Below are 21,880 nucleotides of genomic sequence, written 5' to 3' on the forward strand. Positions count from 1 at the left end.
AAATGAGATACAATAAAAAATGGAGGCTATAACTGCTAGGATAAATGAGGCAGAAGAGAGAATTAGTGATATAGAAGACCAAATAATGGAGAATAAAGCTGAGAAAAAGAGAGATAAACAACTACTGGATCACAAGGGGAGAATATGAGAGGTAAGTGATACCATAAAGTGAAACAATATTAGAATAATTGGGATCCCAGAAGAAGAGGAAAGAGAGAGAGGGGCAGAAGGTGTTTTGGAGCAAATTATAATGGAGAACTTCCCTAATCAGGGGAAGGAAACAGGCATCCAAGTCCAAGAAGCACAGAGAACACCCCTGAAAATCAATAAAAATAGGTCAACACCCCGACATGTAACAGTGAAACTTGCAAATCTCAGAGACAAAGAGAAAATCCTGAAAACAGCTCAGGATAAGAGATCCGTAACCTACAAGGGAAGAAACATTAGACTGGCAGCAGACCTAGCCACATGGACCTGGCAGGTCAGAAAGGACTGGCATGATATATTCAGGGTGCTAAATGATAAAAATATGCAGCCAAGAATACTTTATCCAGCTAGGATGTCATTCAAAACAGAAAGAATGATAAAAAGCTTCCAGGACAAACAGAAACTAAAAGAATTTGTGATCACCAAACAAGCACTACAAGAAATATTAAAAGGGATGCTTTAAGCAAAGAGAGAGCCCAAAAGTAACATAAACCAGAAAGGAACAGAGACAATATACAAAAACAGTCACTTTACAGGTAATCCAATGTCACTAAATTCCTACCTTTCAATAGTTACTCTGAATGTAAATGGGCTAAATGCCCCAATCAAAAGACACTGGGTATCAGATTGCATAAAAAAGCAAGACCCATTGATAAACTGTCTGCAAGAGACTCATTTTAGACCCAAAGACACCTCCAGATTTAAAGTGAGGGAGTGGAAAACTATTTATTATGCTAACAGACATCAAAAGAAAGCAGGGGTGGCAATCCTTATATCAGACAAATTAGATTTTAAACCAAAGACTGTAATAATAGATGAGGAAGGATGCTATATCATAATTAAAGGGTCTATCCAACAAGAAGATCTAACAATTGTATATATTTATGACTCTAACATGGGAGCAGCCAATTATATAAACCAATTAATAACAAAATTAAAGAAACACATTGATAATAATACAGTAATAGTAGGGGACTTTAAAAACCCCACTCACTGCATGGACAGATCATCTAAGCAGAAGATCAACAAGGAAACAAGGGCTTTGAATGACACACTGGACCTGATGGACTTCACAGATATATTCAGAATATTCCATCCTACAGCAACAGAATACATGTTCTTCTCTGGTGCACATGGAACATTCTCCAGATTAGATCACATCCTGGGTCACAAATCAGGTCTCAACTGGTACCAAAAGATTGGGATCTTTCCCTGCATATTTTTGGACCACAATGCTTTGAAACTGGAACTCAATCACAAGAGGAATTTGGAAGGAACTCAAATACATGGAGGCTAAAGAGCATCCTACTAAAGAATGAATGGGTCAACCAGGAAATTAAAGAAGAATTAAAAGAATTCATGGAAACAAATGAAAATAAAAACACAAGGGTTCAAAACCTTTGGGATGCAGCAAAGGTGGTCCTAAGAGGGAAGTACATAACAATACGAGCCTTTCCCAAGAAAAAAAGAAAGGTCTCATACACCTAAAGGAGCTGGAGAAAGAAGAGCAAATAAAGTCTAAACCCAACAGGAGAAGAGAAATAATAAAGATTAGAGCAGAAATCAATGAAATAGAAACCAAAAGAACAGTAGAACCGATCAACAAAACTAGGAGCTGGTTCTTTGAAAGAAGTAATAAGATTGATAAACCCCTGGCCAGATTTATCAAAAAGAAAAGAGGAAGGACCTAAATAAATAAAATCATGAATGAAAGTGGCGAGATCACAACCAAATACAAACAATTATAAGAACATATTATGAACAACTATATGCCAACAAATTAGGCAATCTGGAAACAATGGATGCATTCCTAGAGACATATAAACTACCAAAACTGAAATAGGAAGAAATAGAAAACCTGAACAGACCCATAACCAGCAAGGAAATTGAAGAAGCAATTAAAAATCTCCCAACAAACAAGAGCCAAGGGTTGGATGGCTTCCCAGGGGAATTCTATCAAACATTTAAAGAAGAATTAATACCTATTCTTCTGAAGCTGTTTCAAAAAATAGAAATGGAAGGAAAACTTCCAAACTCGTTCTATGAGGCCAGTATTACCTTGATCCCAAAACCAGATAAAGACCCCACCGAAAAGGAGAATTACAGATCAAAATCCCTGATGAGCATGGATGCAAAAATTCTCACCAAAATACTAGGCAACAAGATCCAACAGTACATTAAAAGGATTATTCACCACAACCAAGTGGGATTTATTCCTGGGCTGGAAGTGTGGTTCAACATCTGCAAATCAATCATGTGATACACTACATAAAGAAAAGAAAGGACAAAAACCATATGATCCTCTCAATAAATGCAGAAAAATCATTTGAAAAAGTACAGCATCTTTTCTTGATTAAAACTTCACAATGTAGGGATAGCAGGAACATACCTCAATATCATAAAAGCCATAAATGAAAAGCCCACAGCAAATATCACCCTCAGTGGGGAAAAACAGAACTTTTCTCCAAAGGTCAGGAACATGGCTGGGATGTCCACTCTCACCGCTGGTGTTCAACATAGTCCTAGAAGTCCTAGCCTCAGCAATCAGACAACAACAAAAAAGTAAATGGCATCCGAATTGGCAAAGAGGAAGTCAAACCCTCACTCTTTGCAGATGATAAGATATTCTATGTGGAAAACCCAAAAGACTCCACCCCAAAATTCTACAACTCATACAGGAATTCAGCAAAGTGGGAGGTTATAAAATCAATGCACAGAAATCAGTTGCCTTTCTATACACTAACAATGAGACAGAAGAAAGAGAAATTAAGGAGTCGATCCCATTTACAATTGCACCCAAAACCATAAGATACCTAGGAATAAACCTAACCAAAGAGGCAAAGAATCTATACTCAGAAAACTATAAAATACTCATGAAAGAAATTGAGGAAAATACAGAGAAATGGAAAAACATTCTATGATCATGGATTGGAAGGACAAATATTGTTAAAATGTCTATGCTACCTAGAGCAATCTACACATTCAATGCAATCCCTATCAAAATACCATCAACTTTTTTTCAAGGAAATGGAACAAATAATCCTAAAATTTGTATGGAACAAGAAAAGACCCTGAATAGCCACAGGAATGTTGAAAAAGAAAACCAAAACTGCTGGCATCACAATTCTGTACTTCAAGCTCTCTTACAAAGCTGTAATCATCAAGACAATATAGTACAGGTACAAAAACAGACACATAGATCAATGGAACAGAATAGCCCAGAAATGGATCCTCAACTTTACGGTCAACTAATCCTTGACAAAGCAGGAAAGAATATCCAAAGGAAAAAAGACAGTCTCTCCAACAAATGGTGTTGGGAAAATTGGACAGCCACATGCAGAAGAATGAAACTGGACCATTTCCTTACACCACACACAAAAATAGACTCAAAGTGGATGAAAGACCTAAATGTGAGACAGGAATCCATCAAAATCCTTGAGGAGAACACAGGCAGCAACCTCTTTGACCTCAGCTGCAGCGCCTTCTTCCTAGAAACATCACCAAAGGCAAGGGAAGCAAGGGCAAAAATGAACTATTGGGACTTCATCAAGATAAAAAGCTTTTGCACAGCAAAGGAAACAGTCGACAAACCAAAAGACAACTGACAAGATGGGAGAAGATATTTGCAAATGACATATCAGATAAAGGGCTAGTATCCAAAATCTATAAAGAACTTCTCAAACTCAACACCCAAAGAACAAATAATCCAATCAAGAAATGGGCAGAAGACATGAACATACATTTCTCCAAAGAAGACATACAAATGGCCAACAGACACATGAAAAAGTGCTCAACATCACTTGGCATTAGGGATATACAAATCAAAACCACAATGAGACGCCACCTCACACCAGTCAGAATGGCTAAAATTAACAAGTCAGGAAATGACAGATGTTGACGGGGATGCAGAGAAAGGGGAACCCTTCTACACTGTTGGTGGGAATGCAAGCTGGTGCAGCCACTCTGGAAAACTGTATGGAGGTTCCTCAAAAAGTTGAAAAAAAAAAAAAGTTGAAAATAGAACTACCCTATGACCCAGCAATTGCCCTACTGGGTATTTACCCCAAAGATACAAATGTAGTGATCCAAAGGGGTACGTGCACCACAATGTTTATAGCAGCAATGTCCACTATAGCCAAACTATGGAAAGAGCCAAGATGTCCATCAACAGATGAATGGATAAAGAAGACGTGGTATCTATCTATCTATCTATCTCTCTATCTATCTATCTATCTATCTATTTAGAAAACTACTCAGCCATCAAAAAATTGAAATCTTGCCACTTTCAAAGACTTGGATGGAACTAGAGGGTATTAGGTTAAGGGAAATAAGTCAATCAGAGAAAGACAATCATCATATGATCTCACTGATATGTGGAATTTAAGATACAAAACAGAGGATTATAGGGGAAGAGAGGAAAAAGTAAAACAAGACAAAACCAGAGAGGGAGAGAAACCATAAGAGACTTTTAATCATAGGAAACAAACTGAGGGTTGCTGGAGGAGAGGGAGGTGGGGGGATGGGGTGACTGGGTGATGGACATCGGGGGGACACATGATGAGCACTGGGTGTTATATAAGACTCATGAATCTCTGACCTCTACCTCTGAAACCAATAATACATTATATGTTGATTAATTGAATTTAAATTTAAAAAATGGAAAAAATAATATAATCTCAAAAAAAGAAAGTAAAAGTACAACTCACAGAATGGGAGAAAATATTTGCAAATCATATATTGGATAAGACTTGTATCTAGAATATAGAAAGAACAGTTGGGTACAAGTCAGTGATAAAAGACAACTCAATTTAAAAATGGGTAAGATATCTGGGTATTTTTCCGAAGAAGATATTACAAATGGCCAATAAACTTGGATAGCTAAAATCATGAAGTCAGATAATATTGTTGAAAGGATGTGGGGGAATCGGAACCCCCATACACTGCTGGTGGGAATGCAAAACTGTGCAGCGACTTTGGGAAACTTGACCCAGCAAATCCATTCCTTGTTATGTACCTTGGAAAAATGAAAACATATGCCCAGGCTAAAACCTTTACATGAATGTTCATAGCACAATTATTCATAGTAGACAAGAGTGGAAACAACCCAAGTGTCCATCAACTGATGACCATATGAACAAAATGTGGTTTATCTATAATATATAGTATAATATATATAGTAGAATGATATACTATTATTTGGCAACAAAAAGAAATGAACTACTGGTACATGGTACAACTTGAAGGAAGCTTGAAAATGATATGTTTAAGTGAGAGAAGCCAGTCACAAAGGACAACATATTATATAATTCTATTTATATGAAATGTTCAGAATTGGAAATGTATAGACAGAGAGTCAATTAATGATTACCTATGGCTGGGAGAAATGGGATTTGGCAAGTGATAGTTAAGGGAGTTTCTTTTTAAGATGATGAAAATGTTGGGGCGCTTGGGTGGCTCAGTTGGTTAAGCGACTGCCTTCGGCTCGGGTCATGGTCCCGGAGTCCCGGGATCGAGTCCCACGTCAGGCTCCCTGCTCAGCGGGGAGTCTGCTTCTCCCTCTGACCCTCCTCCCTCTCATGCTCTCTGTCTCTCATTCTCTCTCTCGCAAATGAATGAAATCTTAAAAAAAAAAAAAAAAAGATGATGAAAATGTTCTAAAATCAATTAGGCAAAGATGCACAACTCTGGGAATAACTTAAAATCCATTGAACTGTACACTTCAAATTGGTGCAATGTGTGGTATATGAATTATATTTCAATAAAGCTTTTACAAAAATCATATCCTTTTTATGTTTTACTTAGATGAATATGCTAATTCAAATTCTAAACATTTTTTAATAGCTTTGAAAAAAACCGACCATGACTGATGTCCTCCAGCAAGACTGCATCCAACATATATGCCTACCAATAGTGTAGAGGGATGCCTTCCCCTGGACACCTACGCTGCTGTAGGCACCAGGATGGACATGGGGTATTTTATGGCTGGCATCGGTTCTGAGTGCTTGGTGTCTGCTATCCTGGTTGTTAAAATATTTTGAATTTCCCTCCTACTTGTTCCCCACACCCTAGCTCACCTTGGGGGTCACCAAATTTTGCATATATTTGCAAAATTGATAAATTGAAAGTCATTAGATTGAATTCCTTTAATTATAAATGAAGTTGAGTCTGATTTGTTTTTTTAAGCATTGAAATATTCTTTGTATCAAAGTCATCTACACATGGTTTAAATATTTAATTGGACCGTAAGAATTTAAAATGAAAAGATCAGGGTGCCTGGGTGGCTCAGATGGTTAAGCATCTGCCTTCGGCTCAGGTCATGATCCCAGGGTCCTGGGATCGAGTCCCGCATCGGGCTCCCTGCTCAGCGGGGAGCCTGCCTCTCTCTCTCTCTCTGTCTCTTATGAATAAATAAATAAAATCTTTAAAAAAAAATAAATAAATAAAATGAAAAGATCAGTCCCTAACCCCATCTCAGTCCTGATCCCCAGAGGTGACCATGTTATTCTTGTGACATTTTCTGATTTTAGTTCTTGGTGTGACTCTCAATCTCTTTACATTTACTCGGGACCTCTAAATAATATACACAAATCCTGATTTCTCTATTTTTCCCCTGTAAGCAGCTAACTCTTGACTTCTGGCCACAGTACATAAGGATTTAGCTCATCTCATCCATCTTGCGTGCAGTCAGGTCACTATTTTTATTTCTGTTGGTTGCTTTTGTAACTTTGAATAATATTCTTACACATTTCTTTCCTTTTTTGTCAGTTACTAAGATAAGGATATGAGGCTCGTAGTCATTCCCTCTTCTGTCATTTCCCCCTTTCTACTTCCCACGTTCTGTGGTCTGTACTTGAAAATTCCACATTGTCAAGGCGGATGTTATTTATTATTTAGAGTCTGCTCTGAAATGGTAAATCCCCGGTGCTGTGTCAATACTTTGATTCTAAAAGCTGAAACTCAGTAAAGTGCTTATGTTATTATGACCATGTAAATACTGTTCACTGCAGATCCAAGTAATGCTCTATATTTGTATTTCCTTTTCTTGGTCCTGGAGCTTCTAACTGCTTATTTATTCTGCCATTGTTGGCTTTCTTGCATCTTTAATTTTTTTCCTTCATTCTCCAAAGAATACTATCAAATGCATGAAATCTTCTTTTCCAAGATACCTCCTTCCTGGACACCTAGCTCCCCCACACTGATTGTTCTTCTAGGTTTGCTGCACAGCTGCCTTCTGGAACTTCCTCCCTTTGCCATTCTCCTGGGTTCAATTCACTATGTCTCAGATTCTGGTATTGCTCATCCTGAGAAAAGCCATATGAGAGCTAAACTTGGTCTGACAATATCTTTATTATTTAGTCACAGTTGATTTATAATTAGACTGAATATAGAATTTCCAGATGATAATATTAGAATATTTTTAATGCAAGTATCAGAAAGTTTGATTTTAAAAAGGTGGAGTAGGATGTTCTGGTGGAAATAACCAAAAAGTCCAAAGTTAAATAATTGTCAGGTGTGGTTTGATCCAGAGGTTCACAGGGTCTATGGCCTTTGGCTCCTTTATTTTTGTCTTTTATTGATTCCCCTGCCCCCCCTGCATTATGATCAGGGAGTGTGATCTGCATTTTAAAAAACATTGTTTGATATTTATTGAGATATATGTGCCCAGTATATGGTTAATTTTATAAATGTTCCTTGGATTTTGAAAAAAATAAATTCTTTTATTCTAAAAAAGAAGTTATTTTTTCAGATTCTATGAATATTGATTTTATATTGTATTTTAAAAACCCAGCTTTTTTTCTTTTTCTTATTATTTATCTGGTATGTCTTTGCCCCTATTGTTGCTCTATTTGTCCAGCCCACTGCTGTACTGCAGTAGTTGTGATAGAAACCATTTTTAGCTCAAAGTATTACTTTAACTGTTTATGGTATATAATCTTTATATACACAAATCTAGAAGAGTCTGGTGAATAGGTGCTCAAAAATATTTGTTAAAAGGATTAATGAATAAAATGGAACAGCACGCCTAATCAAAGCAGGTCAGTTCCGCTCTGCTTCCTAGGTATTGCCATCTATTTCTGCAATTTTCCATTTGTCATATTTTTTATTACTGTTTGCCATTTGAGATCAATATCTAATTTTCAGTGGGAATTTCTCAGGGACAGAAATATATCATTGACCACATCTTTTGCCTGCTTTTCTATCCACCCAAATTCTGACTCTTCATTTACTAAGAGTACGGAAAACCAATGGAAGAATGGTTCCTATCCACAACTGAATTAAAGGAAATTATGGAGCATTGGTTTTCTCAAACTCCAAGAAATGTCCTAAAGACAGTCACCTAGGGGAGCCCAGTTGGGCTCACAAACAGACTGGGATTGAGTAAAGGGGCGTCAGTGGTCTGCTCTTAGAAACACCCAAGGCCCGACTTGTGGGGATTTGTCTGGCCTGATTTATGGAGCAAATCTAGCCTCGCCCAGAAAAGTTTCTCTTTTTCCTAAAATGAAACTTCTGTATTCAGACTTACATCAGCAATTTTGTTCTCTTCGAGGACACAGCCCCCTTCAATCTCTGCCAACCCCAGTGACTTAGGCATAGTTCGAATCTGTCATATGGTGCTGATATACAGAAGGTTTGGCCTGGCTGCTAATACTGGCAAAGGAGTTGAGTTTTTCCCAGTAGGATGAACATTCTGCACTTAATGAAAGCAAGATTCTAAAATTGGCTTCTCCTCTACAGCATCTAGGTCTCGTAAAATTACACATGGCTCGGGGACCACTTAAATGATATACAGGGGGCAGTTATTTTATACAAAGAAACCTCCTTGGTGACTCCGGTTGAGGCCCAGGCCTACCAGCCTCACATAAATCTTATCTGAGAGAGACCAGATAGCTTGCCTTCAGTGTGACTTAATCACAAAGATCTGATCGGGTACCAATAATTTTTAGATGACCGTATTATGGAACTCTCTCCACAGCCTGCTAAACAGGAGATGCTACTCACCTGATAGCTCATTCTGTATTATTCTGGAGAAAAACGTTGTTAAGGACCTCATTTTAAGTATCTCTTCAAGATAAGCACCTCCCCCCTTGAATTTGAAATGAATCAAGGCAGCTGGACCTATATACTCGGTGTCATTGATGTTTTCCATTTTTTTTTCTTCCTAACCTAAGCAAAATTAGAAAGCTTTGCCCCTCTAAATTGTAGGCAATATTAAAGGTTAGAATAGATTGAAAAAGAAAACTTTAAGAAAAAAATTCTACTTCTAGGAATTTAATCTACTAATACACCCTTTTTTAAAGCCAAGCTATAAAAGGATCTTCAGTGAGCCTTTTCTTTTAATCAAAAAAACCTGGAAACTACTTAAATGCCAATCAACAAAGGGCTTCTGAAATACATGGTAGAATATATTGGATATATATAGCATCCAACAGAATTGGGTGCTATGCTGCTGTTAAACGGAATGAGGTTGGTCTATTTGTGCTAACATGGGAAGTTCTTCAAGACATCTTATTATGTGAAAACAAGCCGGATGAGGCACTCTAGGTATTGATTGTATGCTCTCCCTATAAAAATGTAAAAATATGTGCATATGTGGGTGTTTGTGTATATATATATATGTGCAGTGCATTTTTCACGTGGGAGAAAAAATGTTTTCTAGAAGAACTATAAGAAATTACTAATAACCAGGGTGAAATGAGAAAGTAGAATATTACTTTCATTGTATAACTTTCTGTTCAGCTTGAATTTTTCATTATTTACATGAATCAATTTTTAAAAATATATTATCAGAGATTATCTATGTGGTAGGGTTACAGAATATCAGTACATTCTTCATAATTTTATGCATTAAAGAAACACTAGCAAATGTTATTTTTCAGAGCCATGTTCATGGGAATACAGTCTTGACAACAAGTAAGGTGGTTAAATTTCAAAGTTCAATGGATTTTTTTTACAATAAATGATAAACTCAAGTACTTCTAGTCTAACAGAAACGACCTTGTACAAGAAAACTTTTGATCTGGTATGTGAATTAGGCTCTGGGATCTAGTCAAATCTGGGTGGAGAAAGTTGTTTCGAAGTGTAATAAACTAGAATTAGTACTTTTTAAAAGAATATTAGAAAGAAACTTTTGAAAAATATTAATGCGTGGTGATTTCAGGAAAAAAATACATTAAATGAATGTGCATAAGCCATAGACAAAATGCATTTTCTGGTGCTTTCTTTGGTTGCACACATATTTTTAGAAATGCTTGTTAAGTTCAAAGATTTTCTCAAAGATATCATAACTTGCCACATTTTTAAAGAAATACCATCAGATGAGGACACTGGAACAGGTAGTGGATGTTTTCTTTTCCTGAAGTAGTTGGTTAAGTCATTCTGCATTTCCTTCTTCCTACCTGATCATTTCAATTCTGTGCTTAAAATTACTTGAATCCAGCCCTGAACATTCAATTACTACGCAGTGATTACTACTCTGTTCTCTGTAACCTCATGCAGCACGACAGAGAATGCATAGCACTCCTACTCCCCTCGGACTTGTTGATTAACTGATTGATTATAAAGTAGGATGGAAGTTCATTCTGGTTTATATCACTTTTATAAAATTAATGATCACCTCAAAAGTGGTTCTAGTTTACATTCAACAGGAACTGCGAAGTAATTTTCACTGAGCTTGAGGTTTTTCTCTGATTAAAATTGTACTTTCCCATTTTCTTTAAAGTTGAATTTCAAAGAAAAGTTGCTGGGATTCTCAGTACGAAAGAAGTGAGTCAGGTTTGTGGTGGTGAGGTATGAAGACCTTTAGCAGCCAATGCTGAGAGAGGAGGAGGAAGTGGGGTGTGCTGCTGTGGACAGGGACGCTAGGCTTCCATGAAGCCAAGCATTCTGTACCTTTCCTCAGAGTTCCAGGAGATTTAAAAGCATTCTCTTCTTAGCAGTTGATACTTCAGATGGGTGCAAAGTCCCACCATATTTATTCAGACTGCTTAATGTGAGTGGTCAAATTTAGGACCAAATTCCACATTATTTCCAGAGAGAATATTTTAACATTTTTTCTGTAGGCATTGACTTACTATAAATGCATTTCAATTAAATATACCCAAATATTTGCTGACGAAATACCTCTTCAGGTCATAGCTGAGTCTCCCCCACATCAGGCCTCCATCCACTCCTGGTCATTTCACTGAATGTGCTCCCATTGCTTCAGTGGCGACTCATTCCATTTTAGGAATTTTCTGAAAGAGGTTTTCCTCCAACTGGGTTCTTATAGGTCTCCTTGGAAACTTGCTCCTGAATTTAATCCCTCTGCTCCATGCCAGTTGAGTTTTCATTCTAGTCCAGACATGTTTGAAGAAACTTTCCAGGCCTTAACTCTCCGTGGCCTGTCTTGGTCCTGATAAAACCTCACAGTACTTCCGTTTGAACCAACTCTTGCTCCACTCCTATTCCCATCTGCTACAAGATGTTGTGACTCTACATCTGAAGTGGGAATTTGTTTGGCCCAATTGAGTTTCTTTAAAAGCCCTGAAAGTTCCTGTGTTTATTGTCTTTTGCCTTTGAGGTCTCCAGGCTTGCTTACCTCCCATGACCTTGTGTCCCTGAGTCTTCTTGGATGTAAACAGTTTCACAGCAGCAAAACTACAGCTCTCAGTGACCTTGGCAGCAGGGCAGTGAGTAATGGTTTTCAGAGAGAAATCTCTTTTTGAACACATTTTGCTCCATATCTCCTGGCCCCAAAAGGGCTACTGTTAGCAGCACTCAGACATGTCATTTCATCTCCACATGATCTTATTTTTAGATGAGTATCTTCAAAAAAGCAAACTGAAAGACATTTGCCTTCATCTTTCAATTATCTTTCATTCCTTGTTCTCATCAAAAATAAAGACTCTCATTTTCCCATGTCTTTGGGGGCATGTCTCCATATTTAGCCTTCAGAAGAAAGATATTTCTACCTTCTTCCTCAACTAGCCTTTGACCTAGATCTCTCTGTTCTCCCAAAGACCAACATCCCCATCCCAAATCCTTAGGAAAGAAGCACAAGCTGGTTTCTGCCCCCAAATAGCACTGCACAGAGAGACAGTGTCCGCTGATTTCCACCCTTTGCCCTCCTGCCCCCTGACACCTACCCCCAGAGCTTCATGGCAAACCGTATCTGAGCAGAGACCTGGCATAGATTCCAGAAGGGAAAAGAGCTGGGCTCAGGGTCAGGGTGAGACCTGAAAGACACTAGTTCCCTGAGCGTAATGGCCCCTTTACAGTGGGATGCCTTTACACAGTCTGAATGTGGCTTCCTGGGGTGCCCCTTTGTCCAGAAACAAACCTGGGTCAAGGGGAGAAGTCCAGAATGAAGCGAGTAATGCTTCTCTGCTGTTCCATTTACGGATTTGTTTTCCCAGGGTAGGGGGCCAGACGTCGCTTGCTAATCATTTGGAGACCAGGATTTGCAAACCTGATGCATGCAGATCAACAGCGGTCCTGTTTTGCTAGTACCGCTTTTTATTTATTTATTTATTTTAAAATTTTTATTTATTTATTTTTTTAAATGTGGGATGCTTCGCGGATTTGCGTGTCATCCTTGCACAGGGGCCATCCTGATCTCTGTATCGTCCCAAAGTTAGTGTATGTACTGCTGAAGTGAGCACACCTAGTACCGCTTTTTAAGAAATCCTTTGACTTTGAACTCCTTCTCTAGCTTGCCTCGGCCCAGCTGCTCCCTGCACCGCTGCCTAGGTGTTCGGAGTGTCCAGCCTCTGTGACTCAGCAAGCACACACTGAGGACCCCCGAACTCTTGGCTCTGTGTTAGGCACTGTGGGGATGCCTTGGACAGATGGGGCAAAGGCGGCAAGCTCCTCCCTAGTGAAGTGCTCTGGGACTTAGGATCTCCAGAAGATAAAGCATGAGATATGTAAGGGGCGAAGCGAATGTAGTTCAGACAAAGGGATCAGTGTTGGCCAACAGAGCCGGGGGAGGCGTCTTTGTGTGGATGAAGAAGGGATTATTGAAGGGTAGGGAGGGTTCGTGAAGAGAGAAGAGCAATCAGAGATTCCCGAGCCAAGATGTAAGTCAGGGGGCAGGAGGAGGAGAGGCTTGCCCCCCTCACGGGTTTGTGTTGAAGGAGCAGTGGGAAGTTGGGTCTGACTCTGAGAGTTGCAGATTACTATCATTTTTTTTTTTAAAGATTTTTATTTATTTATTCATGAGAGACAGAGAGAGAGAGAGGCAGAGGGAGAAGCAGGCTCCCAAGGAGCAGAGAGCCCGATGCGGAACTCGATCCCAGGACCCCGGGATCATGACCTGAGCCGAAGGCAGACGCTTAACCATCTGAGCCACCCAGGCACCCCAGATGACTATCATATTGACAACGGCTTTTATTCCCCGTCTCCTTTAATGCTCTTGTAGTCAGTATTTGGAGGGTACGATTTTGTCTCACTGCGTTGCCTGAGCAGCCAAGCTGGACTGCTGGGAACGGGTCCTCCAGGCCACATCAACCAAAGCAGGACTTTGGATTCATTTCTCTGTGATCATCTCCCATTAGAATCCTCTTGATTTTCACACTGCAGAGTGAAACCCAGCAGTCTTCCACAGCCATGCCCCGGATCATCAGGTACATGAAAGACTTCATCCTAGAGCTTGAGCCATACGCTGAGCCTGCCCAAGACCAAGTCTAGTAGCAGAGACCACGTAAGCATCAAATGACCAGCTAGAATAATCAAGTTAGGTTTACTTTGTTATTTTGTATAGCATGTACTGAATTTCTAAAACAGGGTGGTTTATTTTTATAATCAATCACTGCACTAAACCAATGTGTTGATAATCACGTTTGTTTCAGGTATTATTACTTTACGGGTTAATTGTTGGAACAGTTAACCAGCAATAACAGGAGGCATCATTCGCTTTCTCAGCCCCTCGGCTAATTTGGCTACTCACAATTATGAGAGTCTTTTGAAAAATATTGGTAGCTTCTAGCAGTTAAAGGTTTATGTCCCTTCCCCTAGACAACCTCACCTCCAAGACATATGTTTAAATGAAAACAAACTCAGATCACATTCTGCCACCTACACTCAAACATGTACTAGCAGGTAAGCACAGAAAATCATTCAACTTCTTTGCCCCATTCTCTGGTCTTTTTAGGAACGATGACATGCCCCTTGCAGGAAATTTTCAGTATGATGTGGTCGCAACAAAATTTTGACATCAGGATCAGGGGACAGAGGTGACAGAGACGGCCTGCCCTCCATTAGTTGGGGACTATGGGGCAGAATTCTATCCCTAGGGTATCATTCCAGAAGGTGTTGGACTGCTGGGCCTGCCAGATCAAAGAAGGAGGTGCCCGTGGAAATCTTCTTAGCCAACCACATGTTTTCACACCCCTCATTTCTCTGGAGCAAACTTACTTCTAACGCTCCCTGTGGTAAGGAACACACCCTCTGAGGCAGATGGAAATAGGGTTATTTGAAGCCCTTGCTTTTGTTTCTTTTGGAGCCTAAATTCCTGATAAGAGTTCTTTATATGTTAACCAACAACTGTTGACTAATCACCCAAGAGCACAGATGAAAGTAAAGTATAATCATAGATATCATCTGGTTTGTCTATATTTTAGGTCCCTTCCCTTTAATCCCCAACAGCTGTCCTGCAGCCACCTCCAGTAAAAATATAACCTAAGTCAAAGAGCATACTTGCTACATACATGCAGCTTCCATCCAAATCCTCCGGCACCTCCCAGCCCCTCTGTAGTTGTAATGAGATCACCACCATTGAATTACTCCTCTGGAGAAATACAAGCGCCACTCCTGCTGGAACCCAAATCTGAATGAGTGATTTCACAGAGACCCCGAGACAGCTACTTGGATCCATATATAGTAGATGCTGTGATGCATTGCTCAAATGCCCCTTCAGGAAGGAAGGACTTGTTCCCTGAGCTGCTGAGAATTCGGCAGGAGGCAGGCTGAACTTCTCAGACCCTCCGTGAATTGCCCAGGCTGAAGACAGCTACTTTATCTAAGGTTACTCCCCAGGGTTGCAAGTTCCTGCGACAATGGGCATCCAGACTGGTCAGTACTGGGATATAAAAGTCTGGCCCCTTGTCTCGATACCTGTGGTCTGTCCCAGCTCCAGAACTCCCAGCATTTCGCCCTGCCCAACCCTGCTTCCTTCCCTTTGCCTACCTCCTACACACTAATCTCCATCTCAGAATCTTGTTCTTTTGGAATAATTTACTATAAAATCATAGGTTTGCAGGGGCGCCCATGTGTCCTTGCTGAACGTATAGCATATTCATACCAGAAAAGGAGCTGGAAGCATCCCGAAATGGAAGGACCTAAAGCAGGGTACCAAACAGGACTGGGTCCTCTGGGCTCCACACGATCTGTACTGTCTATTCTGGGGATGCCTGCGTTCTGCTTCAGGACCCTTGTCTCTAGGTTTGGATCATTCATTCCACTGTTCAAAAGATGATCTTAAGGCACCATGTCTTAAATTCCATAGTTACATAGGCCCTTGTTAAAAGAATCAAATAATTCTCCAAAGTTTATTTGACAGAGGCTGTTGGTTGAGCCCTGACATTAGTTCCTGCCTTCTTTAATAATAGGACTTCTGTGTTTTAGCAGAGCACTTGGCCAACAGCTGGTTACTGCCCTTCGCAGGCTCCCTTGCAGCTTAGTTAGGCCATGTGCCCACAGTCTGGCCAGTGGATCTGTGCTACTTCTGGGGCGAGTTCCTGTCAAGGTATGCACAGGTGCTGCCCTGACCCATTGCCCCCTCCCACTGGTTGGCATGACAAGAACTAGAATGGCTGCTGTGGCCCCCGAGATGGAAGCCACATTTGGGGGTCATAAAGCCAACCCTTCAACCCAAATTGCTTCTCTCTGGGCCATATCAAACAAGAGCACGATATACCTAAATCATTTGAGCATTGGTATTTTGAGGTTTTTGTTTGTTTGTTTTGTTTTTTATTAAAGCAGCATGGCCTGTATTTTCATCCATATAGCCTGGCTGTTTTTTGAATCCTCTTTTCTTTTTCCCAGAAACAACCATAATAGGTTTAAATAACATATTTCGATCTGGTATTTCATATTTAGACATTCTCTATTGAGTTTCCAGTTTGGACAATGAATATTCTGTTCTCTTTCTCCTTCTCTCCCACCCTCCCTAGCCCACTGCATGCCTGCTACCTTTTCCCCCTCATCCTCCAAAACAGCTATGTTGTCATTTTAAATAGAGAAATATTTAGTGTTTATATAATTATGACAATGCAAATGGCATCTAAACTGATCTCTGCAGTGCACTATGGATGCTTTTAAATAATACTTTCTTTGTCCCAGAGATGATATTGAGCTATTTTTTTTTTCATTTTCTTAGCTTCCCACTGACTTATCATTAATTCAAACCTAAACATTCCCCCAGTTGTATGATCTCCTTTGAATATGTTGAAATGCACTTGGGATGCAATCAGTTTTATCTCCTTGAAGAAATATTCCCACGGTTTTCTGACTGGCTCCATCTGGACTAGCTATTCACTAAGCCTGAGGTGTGTGTTTGATCAGCCATCTTTAATTGGACATCAGTATCAGTTCTACAAATTTGGATTGATTGCTCTGCAGTCTTAATCCTTTCTATGGGCTACAAGGGCTACTCCCGCTATGTGACAGAGCATGTCTCCCTCAGGCTAACCTGGGAGGGCTCCATAAGCAAATACTCTCCTTGGTGGAGGCATTCTTCTGAGAGCAGTAACAACGTTCTGCACAGGGAAGACATTGCAAATCTCCGAGCTGGATCAATGTCTTCCTTTTAGGAGTTGAGACTTAAAACTCTTTCTGCATTAGGCGAAAAAATTAACAGCACCCTTAAAAAGCCTCTAACTCAAGGTAGTGCTGTTTAATTATTTCAAATTCAGTATTGTTCAAGCTACCCCATTGCACAGGGATACTGACCAACCTTCAACCTGACAACAGTCCCAGATATTTTGGGTATGGCACCAGTGCATAATTTTTTGGCCTTTGTCCAAGTTCAGGTTTAGGTATAACTCTTACCAAGAATGCCTGGAATATAAACAACGAAATTTAGAACTTCAACAGAACCCCCTTCCTCATGTTCTTTTACTGCCAACACAGCCAGTCATTCCCCCCTGCCTGGGAATACTGGGAAGTTAGCTCACCTTGGCATATTTTATTACAAGATTAAACCATTGCAGGGAGGTGATCTGCCCAAAAACAGGTGGACACTGGTCAACTATTGTGAGTCTCATTCTCCCTTCAGTTATCTTTCCTAAATTCCAGTATAATTTTGGATGGTTGAACAACCATCGTGGTCTGATGAAAGCTTATCACCTGAGAGTAGCCAAGGAGAGCAGAGTGAAGATCACTGTTTCTCACTGGGCTGATGTGATGCTAAACCAGTCAATGCAGCTCCCTAACACACACACACACACACACACACACACACACACACACACCCTAACAGCAGCACAAACTCAATGTTTGATCATTTCAATCTGGCTACTGATAAAAATTTATTTTATTTTTTTAAAAGATTTTATTTCTTTATTTGAGAGAGAGAGAGAGAGTGAGAGAGAGCATGAGAGGAGAGAGGGTCAGAGGGAGAAGCAGACTCCCCGCTGAGCAGGGAGCCAGATGTGGGACTCAATCCCGGGACTCCGGGATCATGACCTGAGCCAAAGGCAGTCGCTTAACCAACTGGGCCACCCAGACACCGGAAAATTTTCAAAAAAAATTAATGTAAGGAAATTAAGAGTTGAATTCCAGGTGAATTTAGGAAGGCATTTCTAAACAGAAGTGTCTTGGAAATTTGTGCTTTTATATTTGCAATCATCACCACACATTTCTGAACCCATGCTAGGTACCAGCTGCCCCATACACAAATGACTCATGACAAGACAAGGTACGACAGAGCAGCTAGCCAGCAGGCAGTGAGGTGGGAAAGTAGAGAGGTGTGGACCTTACTCGCACGTCCGAGGAAGGATAGACTGTATACCAGTGAAAAGGAGGAAGCAAGTAGTGTGTGCAAAGGGGACAGTATGAATGCGGGGTGCAGAGGTAGAGAAGGGTCTACCATGTTTCCGGCATGTTCACAGAGCAAGTTTTCTGAGAACACAGGATTCAGGTGTAGGGGTAATAAAAGACCACTGCAAAGGGGTGCATTGATTCTAAATTGTGGTGGAGCTGAAAGGTCAACTTAAGGGATTTGGACATCTTGAAGGCATTGGGAAACCACAGGTTTCTGTTGTTGTTTAGGGGTGTGGGTTTGGTTAGGGAGGAGGGGAAATGTGATATACACAAACGCTGCTTTGGGATGATTCATCTGACCGCGACGTGTGATGGATCAGAACGGAGAGGCCTGGGGGTGAGGGACCAGCAGGCTCGGCATGAGGAAATGAGAAAGGGCCCCAGTGATGAAGCACCTAGGCCCTAACCACACTACAGGCCGTGTGAGCTCACCATTCGGCACCTTCCTCAAGTAATTCTCCCAGCACCCCATGGAGTAGGTATCTGGCTCCATCTTTCAGATCAGGAAAGTCACTCCGAGAGGTCCAAGGTCACATGAGCAAATGACACAGATGGGATTTGATCTCATTTTTTTCCTCACGTCAATGTCTTTGTTCTTTCTACTCATCATGGCACATCAGCCTTTTGTTTTTGTTAAAGATTTTATTTTTAAGTAATCTCCACACCCAACATGGGGCTCGAACTCACAACCCTGAGATCAAGAGTCGAGTGCTCTACTGACTGAGCCGGCCAGGCGGCCCCAGCCTCTTGTTTTTAATAGTGGTTAATTATAGGCGGTGACAGAGGACAGGGAAGGGGACCCTACCTACGATGGGCTTGTCCTCGCAGCCTCAGTGTCTTTGTGTCGCACCATGATTTCATGAGTAATTCAATATCCTCTTATTTCTACTTGGGAGTTGCGGGGGCCGGGGGGCAGGGGGCTGTTCCACGGTGCAAGAGTCTCCCTGAGGGCCAAGGGCTGGGATGGCCCTGAGACAGAAAGTGAGTAGCGAAACACGTTTCAGGTTTGTGGGAAATTGCAAAGGACAAGACAGAAATCATAAAGGTGCAATTGAATTACGTTGTGTCGTGGCCCCTGGGATAACAGCTGTTTTCCAGGCCTACGATCGTTCTCATTAGGAAATTAAAAATGTGAAGCTCCGTGGCGCAGCCCTGCGCGGCTCAGGCCACGTGGTGACAGGAAGCCCTGTGTTTGCACAGGTGGGGGAGTGAGCAGCCGCACGAAGTGGGTGGCTGGAAGCCCAGCCCCGGGCGCAGGTGGGCTATTGGAAGAAAAGCAAACCCAGGAAGAGGCTTGTGTGTTCTGGGTTGTCAGCTTCTCTCCGCAGAGGGAGGAGTGGTTCACCAGGCCTCTCCACGTTGGTGGGTCAGTTCAGGGCCAGACTAATGGTTGGGGCCCTTCCCTCCCACCGATGCAGAAGGATTTGGTCCCGGTGTAAGGTCAGTTCCCCTCTCTGGGCTGGTCCTGAAAAATTACCTACAACTCGATACTTTTATACACAGATAAGAACAACCCAACCCATGCCTTTTGAGAACACGTGTAGGAATGCCATCTGTTTCAGAAAAGATGTTTGTTTCCGACAAAGGGAATAAGCAGCACAGGACTCAGGAGGGTGACCACTGCAGGTCTGGGGCTCCTGGAGGCAAGGGGTCGGATAGGCAGAACCACTTGGACGTGTCGCCCAAGCAAGTACTTTCTGAGTGGGGTGGTGACATCGTGTAAGTTGATACAATTGTTAAAACCAAATTGACATACAAACAATAGAAGGGGATGCATGGACCAAGGAGGAGAGTATGTCAAGAACCCAAGATTTCTGTCCACCCAAGGTGCAAAGAGAACAAGAGTACAGAAGATGTGACATCACTGGGACTCTGCCAAGACACCCCTATGATGAGACACGTAGGCTCCCCTCTTACCTTGGTGAAGGCCTCAGTGTGCAGCCCAATGACCTGCCTGACACCTGATCTCCCCACGCAGAGACAGTCCTTGACTCAAAGACTATGAAGTGCACCATGGTAGAAAACTTAATTGAAAATGAACGTGGAGGATGGTAATAATGCCAGACCATATTGGAAATTTAGATGCCAATAAGCATTTCTTCCAATTAAAGGATATTTAATATCAAAGAGAAAGTCAGAAAATGTGAATTTTTGCACCTGACCTGCAACCAATCAGTTTTGCGACCTCAAGAAATTACGTTCCATGTCAGGGGCTAGAATGATTCAAGTACCTCTTTTATCATTCCCTTCCCCCGCTTCTCCTCCCTTTCCCCCTCTGCCCCTCCCCTGCTCTCTATTTCTGACCTGAAACATCCTTTCCTCCCTGAAAGAACACAAGATCTTAGGAGTTTGGCCTAGCCGATATAAAGGCGTCTCTAGCTCTGATGTCCCTGCTGCCGCATGGGCTGTGACAAGGCACTGGGGTCAGGAGTCAGGACACGAGGTGGCTGCCGTCTCCTCCAGGTGAGAGGATCCAGTTCTGGGGGAATTAGGGCATCATTCTGATACCTCCTCTGACTTACCTTGTTTCTCTCTCCAAAGTTAGAAAACTCATCTCAACTTCTTCATATCTCGAATGTTCGAAGCACAGAGTTGGAGTCATTGCAAAGCAGAGAGAGAGAGAGAAAGAGGGAAAAGAAGGCAGAGAGATTAAGCTGAACAGGAATGTGTGGCCGTCTGAGAAAAGCCAAGTGACCACAGTGAAAGCAAAATGGTGTATTTCCAAATGTGTTCTCTGAACTCTTCTCACAACCGAATTCATAGAATTAAAAGGTGCTCCTGGGGTGATGGGCAGCATGTGTGGTATTCGTGAGGAGTAAGTTAACAATAACGTACTGAGGAACAGCTATGCGCTGGCAAGTGTGTCAGGCCCCAAGGTCAAAGAAATGACCACGCCCGGGGAGTCCCTGCCCTGGAGGAACTTCTACGAGGACAACTGGAAACACCTCTGCATCTAAGTGACTATGCTCCGTCACACAGGGGCAGCCAGGGCTTTGAAGAGGAAACGCTTCAGCGCACGGGGAGGCAGTGACCGCGTGGACGTGGCGGTCGCAGAAGGCGTCGGTGGTGGGGAGACATGAGACCTGAGTGCTGGAGAGAGGCAGCCGAGTGAGCGTGTCATGGGCACCTTCTCAGAAGCAGGAACGGGTAGCCCCTGGCTGATGGCCGCAGCCCGGGGGGCTATGGGCCTGGCCCACGTGCAGCCCAGAGGAGGCTCGCGTGGCTGCAGCGAAAGCCACTACGTGACTTGCAAGACCCAGTGCAAGATGAAAATGCAGGGCCCCTGGTTCAAAATGTATTAAAACCTTCAAAACAGCAACAGCAGAGCACTGAACCAAGTGTGGGGCCCTTCGAAGCTCAGGGCCTGGGCACCTACCTGCACACGTCAGCACGGCTGGCCCTGCCTAAGGAGGGAAATGAAGTCTGAGAAATATTTGAACTGGCTGTGGATGGCCTTGGCAGCCACTGCAGGGACCTTAGATGTTACTCCAAGTATAATAGGAAATCATCACAGGTCTGAGCAGGGCAGCAGTGTGGCCTGGCTGCTTCCAGAAGGATCTCTGACTCATATGAAGGTGAATCTGAGGAGACCAGCAGTGACAATAAAGAGACCAGGGAGGTGACTAAAAAATTGGAACAATGACAATAAATG

The 21,880-nt window shown here is 41.8% G+C and overlaps 1 non-coding gene across 1 annotated transcript; it reads right to left on the minus strand.

Annotated features, from left to right (window-relative positions):
• Nucleotides 1–12,744: 12,744 nt before the first annotated feature.
• LOC123326545 lies at nucleotides 12,745–12,848 on the minus strand. The gene has a single exon (XR_006541166.1). It is a non-coding gene; the product is annotated as a U6 spliceosomal RNA (small nuclear RNA).
• Between the last annotated feature and the right edge of the window lie 9,032 nt (nucleotides 12,849–21,880).

This window comes from Neomonachus schauinslandi, chromosome 13 (genome assembly GCF_002201575.2).
Source record: "Neomonachus schauinslandi chromosome 13, ASM220157v2, whole genome shotgun sequence".
NCBI classification, from domain to species: domain Eukaryota; kingdom Metazoa; phylum Chordata; class Mammalia; order Carnivora; family Phocidae; genus Neomonachus; species Neomonachus schauinslandi.